This window comes from Hyaena hyaena, unplaced genomic scaffold, assembly GCF_003009895.1.
Source record: "Hyaena hyaena isolate Hyena2069 unplaced genomic scaffold, ASM300989v1 scaffold_261, whole genome shotgun sequence".
NCBI lineage: Eukaryota > Metazoa > Chordata > Mammalia > Carnivora > Hyaenidae > Hyaena > Hyaena hyaena.
This window is the reverse complement of record NW_024080893.1, coordinates 823,702-832,447: the sequence shown is the minus strand read 5'-3', so window position 1 is coordinate 832,447 and position 8,746 is coordinate 823,702. Positions and strand designations below refer to the sequence as shown.

Below are 8,746 nucleotides of genomic sequence, written 5' to 3'. Positions count from 1 at the left end.
AACATACAGTTTTATCTTCATTTCAGATGTACAATATAGTGATTCAACATTTCTACACATTACTCGGTGGTCATCATGATGAGTGTACTCTTAATTCCCTTTACATATTTCACCCATCCCCTCACTCACCTCCCTGCTAGTAACTGTCAGTTTGTTCTCCACGGTTCAGAGTCTGTTTCCTTTTTTCCTTTGCTTGTTTGTCTTCTTCCTTAAATTCCACATATGAGTGAAATAATATGGTATTTATCTTTCTCTGGTTTATTTCACTTAGCATTATATCCTCTAGATCCATTCATGTCATTGTAAATAGCAAGATTTCATTCTTTTCTTATGGCTAAATAATATTCCATTGTATATATACATCACATCTTATTTATCCATTCATCTATCAATGGACTCTTGGGGTACTTCATAATTTGCCTATTGTAAATAATGCTGCAGTAAACTTAGTAATGCATGTATCCCTTTGAATTCATGTTTTCTCTCATATTCTTTGGGCAAATACCCATTAGTGTGATTACTGGATCATAGAGTAGTTCTATTTTTAACTTTTTGAGGAACCTCCTTACTGTTTTCCACAGTGGCTGCACCAGTTTGCATTCCCACCAACAGTGCATCAGAGTTTCTATTTCTCCACATCTTCTCAAGGTAAGTGCTTTTAAACAACAATTTGCAGTAATTTCCATTTATCTCAAGCATCAGCAAAAACATTTTTGACACTCATGAAGTCCCACGTCTCCTTAGAGGTTAAAACAAGTCAACACTGTTGAAAATTACAGCCTTTGAAATCACTGAAGCTCAGAAGGCAAGTTAAGAAGGGAACACAGTTCCATGTCTCCAGAGGATAGTCCAGCAGGAGATGGGAGCCACTATTCTTTTGACTACCCCCTCCTTCCCTCGACCACATCCTTCACCTGGCTCACAGTTAACCTTCACATCACAGCTCACCCAGAAACTCAGATCCTCCAAACCTGGGCTGGATTCCTCCAGTGTGTTTTCTTCCCAGCTTATATCTTTCCTGTCAATACATTGCATCAAACACCAATTTCCCATTTACTTATCTAAATCCCTGACCAAACCTAGGATGGGAACTCCATGTCTCACTTGTTCATAGTTGGATCTCCTGCATTCAGTGCCTGTATTTAATCCATAAATGTTTGTGGAAGGAGAGAGGTAGGGAAGGAAATATCCCTTAAGTGAAGGAAATAAGCATCAGTATGTGTATAGGGAATCCCTAGCTTAATGTTGTTGACCTTCCTACTATGAAATAGATTTTTTTTCCCCAGAGAATATGTCAGAATAGAGTTTGAAAGAAGTCTGCAGACACGACCTGCTTATTTGGGGAAAGGAGAGGGGAAGTGGGCAGTAGTAAGAGAGTTAAGATTTCTTTCATTAAACTAATAACAGAGATTGTTGCAGTTTCACAGAAGAAGAATGTTAGAAACCTCCCAACTTACTATCCAGGTTTTTCTTTAAAAACATGTATTTTCGGGGATGTCAGAGAATACTCCAGAGTGTCACAGAGATTAACAAGGGTCCTGCAGTGAACTAATTCAGTTGTCACATTGAACAGATGAAGAAACTCAGGTCAGACAGTTTATTGGTAGATCCTGTTAACTGCAGAATTAAAGCCAACCACTGAGCAGCAGAGTGAAGTAAAAATGGTAGAGCTGGGTGTCCCTTGGGTCTATGAATTATCCCAGTTCAATGGCCCCTTCAGTGGGTCCTAAATGCATTAGGTCCAACCCAGCAGATTCCTTATATTACCTGTAATCGTATTGGTTCTAAGCTATCTACATAACCCCAATGTTGGTAAAACACCAATTCATTCATTTACTCCTCTGGAAGACACTTTTTCTGAGTGTCTACTCTATGCCAGATACTAAGCTATATGCTGGGGACACATTGACAAGACCACTTACTGCTCTCCAGGAGATGACAATCTTTGTTCAAGTGGTTTAAAAAGAAGTGTAATGTTCTTTTTGACTATGGATTCTTTCCTTGTGATTTATTCTACCCATGGGATAAAATACCTTGATAAGAACTGCTTGTCTTTTTTTTTTTATGAAATGGAAAACTTTATTGTGAAATATAAATGATTAATATGAACTCTAGAAGCACTAGAGAGCCTGAATGGATCCTAGAAAAAATTTAAAAGGCAGGAAAAGATCCCTTTGTGAAAAAGGTATCACACTTAAAGGAGTTACAGACTATAATTCTGTCAAATCACTAAAGGACAGACAATTCTTAGGCCATTTAAACCATTACAGAGTATCAAGGAGATTTTTTTCTAATGCATCCAATGGGTTAGAATAACGCTCATTAAAAACAAAACAAAACAACAACAAAAAGTTGTAACCGCACTTACTTATGAGAACAGCTTGTCTTCTCATTGCTTCAGTTCAGGAGCCTATAAAAGAAAATGGAAAGTTGGTATTTATATCTGAGCCTCAAGAACAAGGGTCATTTACCATGAACTGTTACTCAGAAAATAGAGTAATAAGAGTCAAGTCCTAAACAAGGGGTTGGAAACAGAAAGGAATCTGAGCTTTTTCTGGGTAAGCCATTACTTAAAATCAAGAAACACATGTCTCTCACACAAAGAGGCTTCTCTTAACTCTACAGAGTATTTCCTGTGATACTAAGAACTGATTCCTTCCTATTGCCTCCAATGAGCTCCACCTCAGTCCTAAGCGTGACCCAGAACAGAGATGAGCTCTCCAAGCAGCTGCATGAGAGAAGGCTGGCTTCCCACTAGCCACCTCAGTCATGTTCAAGGAGCACAGTTTCAAGAAGAAGCTTCCTGGATTGGACATTGCAGTGCCTTGCCCTAGCAGACAACAGAGGGAACTTGCTCTGTAAAATGCATTGCTGTGAATCACAGAATGACAACTTCAGGGCCTTTGCCACATCTTCCTGGCTGGCCTATAGCCCAAAGGGACCTGTAGGCATCCTGGGAAGACCTGGTGTGTTGGCCACATATCCAGAATGGCTGTTCTGTGGTATGCTGGTGTGCAAAGGAATAACACAACCCTTGACACTCCCCAAGAGCCAAGACCAACCAACTATACCCTCTCTTACATCTTCAGTTTCTTTTATTAGTTTTCCTCCTAATCCTACGATCATGCTGAGGTTTCTGATTATGCTTTTTCTCCCCATTTCCTCATCCTCAAGTGGCCACCATGTTTTGGTCAGAATGGGCTGGGCTTTGCTGCAGAAACAAAGAAAAAACACCCTTCTTGGCTTTTAGCAACAAAAGTTACTTCTCACCCATGCTAGATGTCCATCTGGGTCATCAGGGCCCTGTTCATCATGGTGCTCAGGGACCCAGGCTGATGGAAGCTTCGTATTGACAAACACTTAAGCAATTACTGTGGAGGGCGTGTGGCAATGGTCAGCCCCTCCTTTCTGAAACTCCTCCTTGGTCCTCCTGACATGGTTCTGAGTTTTCTCATGATTCCCTGATGCCTCACTCCCTAGTCCAGTTTTCTGACTCATGCTCCTTCTCTACTCTTTCTATGTAGCTACTCCCTAAGGAACATTCCTTGGCCCTCTTCTGACACATATTTTCTCTCTTGGCAACTTCTTCCAAACTGTGCTTTCCAGTACCATCTCCGTGTGAATGATTTCCAGATCTGGATGCTTAGCCCTACTTCCCCGAGCCCCAGGTCCATTGTCAGCAGCTGTCAGCCTCCTCCCATTACTGCCTTAAAAAGCTCTTGTCTAAAAAGTAACTTTCTATTTCTACCAAATCTACTCTTCCTCTCAACTACCCTATTTCTGTTGACACCCCGTCTGTCCCCCACATTAAAACTTTCAAATTATTTTAGAATGTGTCTTAAATCCATCCACTGCCTTCTGTTACTGTCCAAATTCCTGGCACCTCTCTCATGGAGACAGAAACTCTTTGACCATACCTTCAGCTTCTCTCCGTGGCTCAAGGCTGCACGTGATACAACTCTAGGGAGCACCCAAACGGAGTTCTGCAGTGCAGTGGCTCTGCTGGTCTATACTGTGCCAAAAGTAATCCGCCTACAGCTCTGCGTAAATCATGACACACCACTCTTAAAACACTTGCTTTGGCTTTCCGTTTCAACCTGAACACCTTGGCTCTACCCACCACAGTCAGGATGGAAGTCACTCTCCCTCTTCTGAACTCCTACACACCAAGTAGTATTTTCTATCCTGTGTCACAGCAATTTAAGAATAGTTTTTCCTCTTAAGTACTTGATAAGTGATAAGTTACTTCTTACTCGAGGGATTACATTTAAAAAGACTATTTGCTGCTTATAGTGGGAAAACCCAAGCCAAAATGGCTCAAGTTTTAAAAGAGAATGTATTGGCTCACATAAATGGGAACTGCAGAGGGTACGTCCTACTGCTTCAGTCACAGCTGAACGCAGGGCTCAAGTGAGATCCTTGGGATTCCTTCCCTCTCTTTCTAACCAGGAAGCTAAAATCACAGCAGGCCTGTCTGGCAGTAGCTGGAGCCAAGGAGGAGATGTAGCTACTGCCAGAGATGCTGCCCAAGGCAGCCAGAGAGAAGAAACACTCCCGCTTCTGAACCCTTTTCCTGTCCTCTGGTGGCCCACTGGTGCCTTCCTTTGGCTGACCCTGGATCTGGAAAAGACACCCTATAGGGCTCAGGGGAGCAGGGGAAGAGAAAGGGGTGTGTCTGAGAACAAACAGCCAGACCACCAGCACAAGTAACTCCAAGTCATATAACGATAAGTGGTGGAGCCTGTCTTGAACCATGGTTGAAGCTGTGAATCCTGCCATGCCTATGACACAGCCAGCAGGAAAGGGCATTCCGGCTGGAGCATCTGTGTGAGCAAAGGCACAGGTGGAAATCCTGGAGCATGTATGGAAATAGCAGAGAGTTCCCTTGGGCTGCAGTGTAAGGTGTTTTCAGAGGAACAGTGGAGAATAGAGTCACCACTGTAAATCCTTAAGTCCAGGCTGAAGAATTTGGCCTTCATTTGGGAAGCAAAAGGGAAGTTACTGAAGGAAAAGAAAGAGTTAAGGTAATTTATTGACAGCTATAAAAATGTCAGAAACAGGAAGGACATGCTTGGACTCTTTTCAAACAAAATCAAGATACAAAGTGAAACAATCCTCAAGAATAAAGATTATAAATACAGTAGAGTTGTTTTTTTCCTAATTTTGTATGGTTGCCATCTTTGATACTTATAATAGAAATTAAGAATGAACAACTCATGTATTCATTCATTCATCCATTCATTCAAGTGAGGACCTGCTATGAGCTGGGCATTGTGCTGGGATTTTCAAGGAAGACAATTAGAGTCATTTTTTAGGCTATTCTAATATTCCTGAAGTTGCAGAAATGCACTCCATGTAATGATATTTGGCCTCAAAAGAGATCTGTAGTGTCCACAAATTACATAAACATGGTTGTTCACTTTGTACTCACTTGTGGTTTTAAATCTCATGGTCATAGCCTCTGGCTGCCTTTATTTGAAGTTAAATGACAACACAACTCATTCATTCAATGTTTATTAAGTACTTTCTATCTTCCATGTAGATAGAAACAAAGATTGATTAAACAAAGATTGATTGTCTATATGTATTCATCTTTGAATAATGGGGAGCAAAATAGGTATAGGTTGACTCCTCATGGAGTTTGCATCTAATGAACGTTAGCTGTGTCCATGGTTTAGCACAGATTGTGTTGTCAAAATCTCACTCTTACAGTGAAGACAAATTTATAACTGCAAACACAATGTGATGAGTGTATGAAGGTGTTCATTGAGAATGAGTAACCTGAGAAGGCTTCTCTAAGAAACTAATACAGTAGCTGGAACTTGAAGAGAAAGAGTTTCCAAATATTTGGAGAAACACGTATTGAGTAGAAGGAGTGGAAGGATGCTGAGTTATGGAAATGTGAAACATCAATCAGCGTATATAACACAAGAGCTCTGAGGGCATGGGAACAGGTGCACAAAGCTAGGTCATGTTGGCCTTTGTGGATCATGTTTTAGAGCCTGGTAAGGTGTATGGAGGCAGCTGATGGATGTGAAACAGAGAAGTAACATGATTGGGTTTGCCTTTTAGGGAAACCATCCTCCAGCATTGTGACTCCAGAAGCTACTAAAGACACAGGATTAAAGAAACTTGGCTACTCCCTGGATTACAGGTGTGTGTGTGTGTGTGTGTGTGTGTGTGTGTGTGTGTGTGTGAGGGAGGGGTGGTAGGGAGAATCTAGAAGACTCCCAGGTTTCTGGATTTTTGCAGCAGACCCTAGTCAATCCTCAGTCTCCAGACTTTTCACACTAAACATGTTCTGCTGTTGCAGGTGACAACCAGACCTATCTTCCTCAAACAGGTCTTTTGCCATGTTGCTTCCTTGTTCCAAAACTTTGAGTCATTGTTTTTTATTCCTCAAGTATGAATTTTAAAATTTCCTTCTGTGGCCCTTTGTTGGATCTACTCTCTGGTTCCAACTTTGAACCCCTCCACTCACCTGCCAGTCTTCTTTTCATATTACACATCATCCCACTCCCTTCCACCTCAGTGCCCTTGCAGTTTCCCCTGAGATATCTTAAGTGCACCATCCTCCGAGGCTAGCTTAAACTTCATCTCCTTCATGCAGCCTGCTCTGACCTCACTGTGCCTAACAGACCTGCTGGATCTTCTGAAGCTTAGAGTTAAGTATCTGACACTAGAATGTGAAACCCTCATGAGGACAGGGAGTTTTGTCCTTTTTGTTCACTGCTATATTCCCACACTTGGAACCTGATAGGTAGTTGATGAACATTTGTTGAGTGAATGACTATTAGGTTCTCCATAGATATAAGGAATATAACAGCAAGAAATAGAACACTTGATGAATTTGATCATTAAGTCAACAAGCATGCACCGAGTGATTGCTTTGTGACAAGCATTGTAATGGCTTCTGGGTATTCAAAAACTGATTAGAACTGGACTACACCCTCCAGAGTTCACAGCGAGAATGATATCTTTATCCAATAGAATCAAAATCTGATGATACTTACATTTAACGTACATAAAAATGTAGAGAACAATCCAGATTTTTTGTTAAAAAGAAAATAAGAATTTTATGTCACTTAGATTTCAACATTTTCAAAAGCTGGTAATAGCAGACTTTAGTGAAGATGTGTGGCAACAACAACCCTCAAATATGGCTAGTGGGGAGGAAGTTCAGTGCAATCACTTTGGAGAGCAATTTTCTGGTTGTCTAGTAAAGGTGAAGATGTGTATGCAAGACATTCTAGCAGTTCCATGTCTACACAGAAAAACTCTCAGATATGTGCATGGAGATACATACATACAATAATGCCAATTGCAGCATTACTGTGAACAGCTGAAATGAACAGCTAGGAACAATAAAAATTTCCCATCAACAGCAGAATGAATAAATAAATTATGGTGTATCCAAACAGTGGAATCTTCTGGAGCTGTTAAAATGAATGAACTTGAGTTATAATTATCCCATGATTCAATCTTACAAATATTATATTTCACTTTAAAAACAAGTTGTAGAATGATAATATAGCATGATCTCATTTACATAAACTTTAAACATGGAATCTAATACATGTTATTTGTGAATTTATATATATATATATGATTATTTATATATAATCATAAAATTTGTCTGTTAGGGTGACCCATTGTCCTGACTTGCCTGGAACGTTCACTGTTTTATTACTGAAAGTTTTATATTTTGGGGACCACCTCCCTAGTTCCAGGTAAACCAAGACAATTGGTCACTTACTCAAAAAAGAGAAATGTCAGGTTTAGAATGGTGATTGCCTCTTGATGGAGGCAAGGAAATGGGATTCGGTAATGTTACGCTGGATATAATTCAGCTTGATTTGTAACATTTTATTTTTTAAACTGGACTATGGGTTTGTGGGTGTTTGTTATATTATTCTCTATTTGTATATCTGAAGTATTTCATAATTAAGAAAACAAAAATATTTCCTATTGTTGATGCTGTGGTGTGTCACCCAGATTCACTGCAGTGTTTCGGGACTGAAGCCCTCCTCCAGCAGCCTAGAGGGCTGGCAGTTCACTATCTTAGTCCCAGCTGGGTTTTGAAGTTCCCGAATTCTGAATTGCCTTCCTTTGAAAAGACCCATTTCACTTATGGGGACAGCCTGCAGTCAATGGCTCATCCCTCTCCTTAATTTGGGACCTTTCTGAAGGGCCATCAAGGCTCCAGAGCTCCCTGTGGGATCAGCTGAGATGTCAGTTGTGATATCATCACACCCCAACTATCCCTTCTGCTTCCTTCCCTTCCCTTTTAGGTGTTGACCTGAAAGTACTCCCCAGTAAATGTGATGTGTGAGAATCTCCTCCTCAGAGTGTATTTCACTGGGCAACCCAACCTGCAATACTGTCCTTCCAGAAAAAGAGAGAGAGAAAGTCTGAGACAATTAAATTGCAAATAAAACTCCCTGCCTCTATTTTTTCTTTAGCACCTGCCTACCCCTCCTGTATCCCATTTTATTTTAAAATCTCAAGCCTATATGCTACACAGAACTTGAGGTATGGCTAAACAGGATCTGTCTATAAAAAAGGAACAAGAAACACTGATTGGTTTTCAATGAACAATAATAAGATGATTAACTTTTTCATTTTCAGAGAGATTTTGTGGGTTAGAGAACATTCTGGCACATGGTTTTGTTTTTCCCACTAAATGAATCATTCAAGGAGGACAGGTGATTCCATCTGAGCAGAGTTGTTTCATTCTGGGGAAAAA

The 8,746-nt window shown here is 40.5% G+C and overlaps 1 long non-coding RNA gene across 1 annotated transcript; it reads left to right on the top strand.

Annotated features, from left to right (window-relative positions):
* The first annotated feature begins 617 nt into the window (after positions 1 to 617).
* On the top strand, positions 618 to 8,437 carry LOC120240759. The gene is made up of 3 exons (XR_005530716.1): positions 618 to 648; positions 6,073 to 6,154; positions 8,292 to 8,437. It is a non-coding gene; the product is annotated as an uncharacterized LOC120240759 (long non-coding RNA).
* Positions 8,438 to 8,746: the final 309 nt, after the last annotated feature.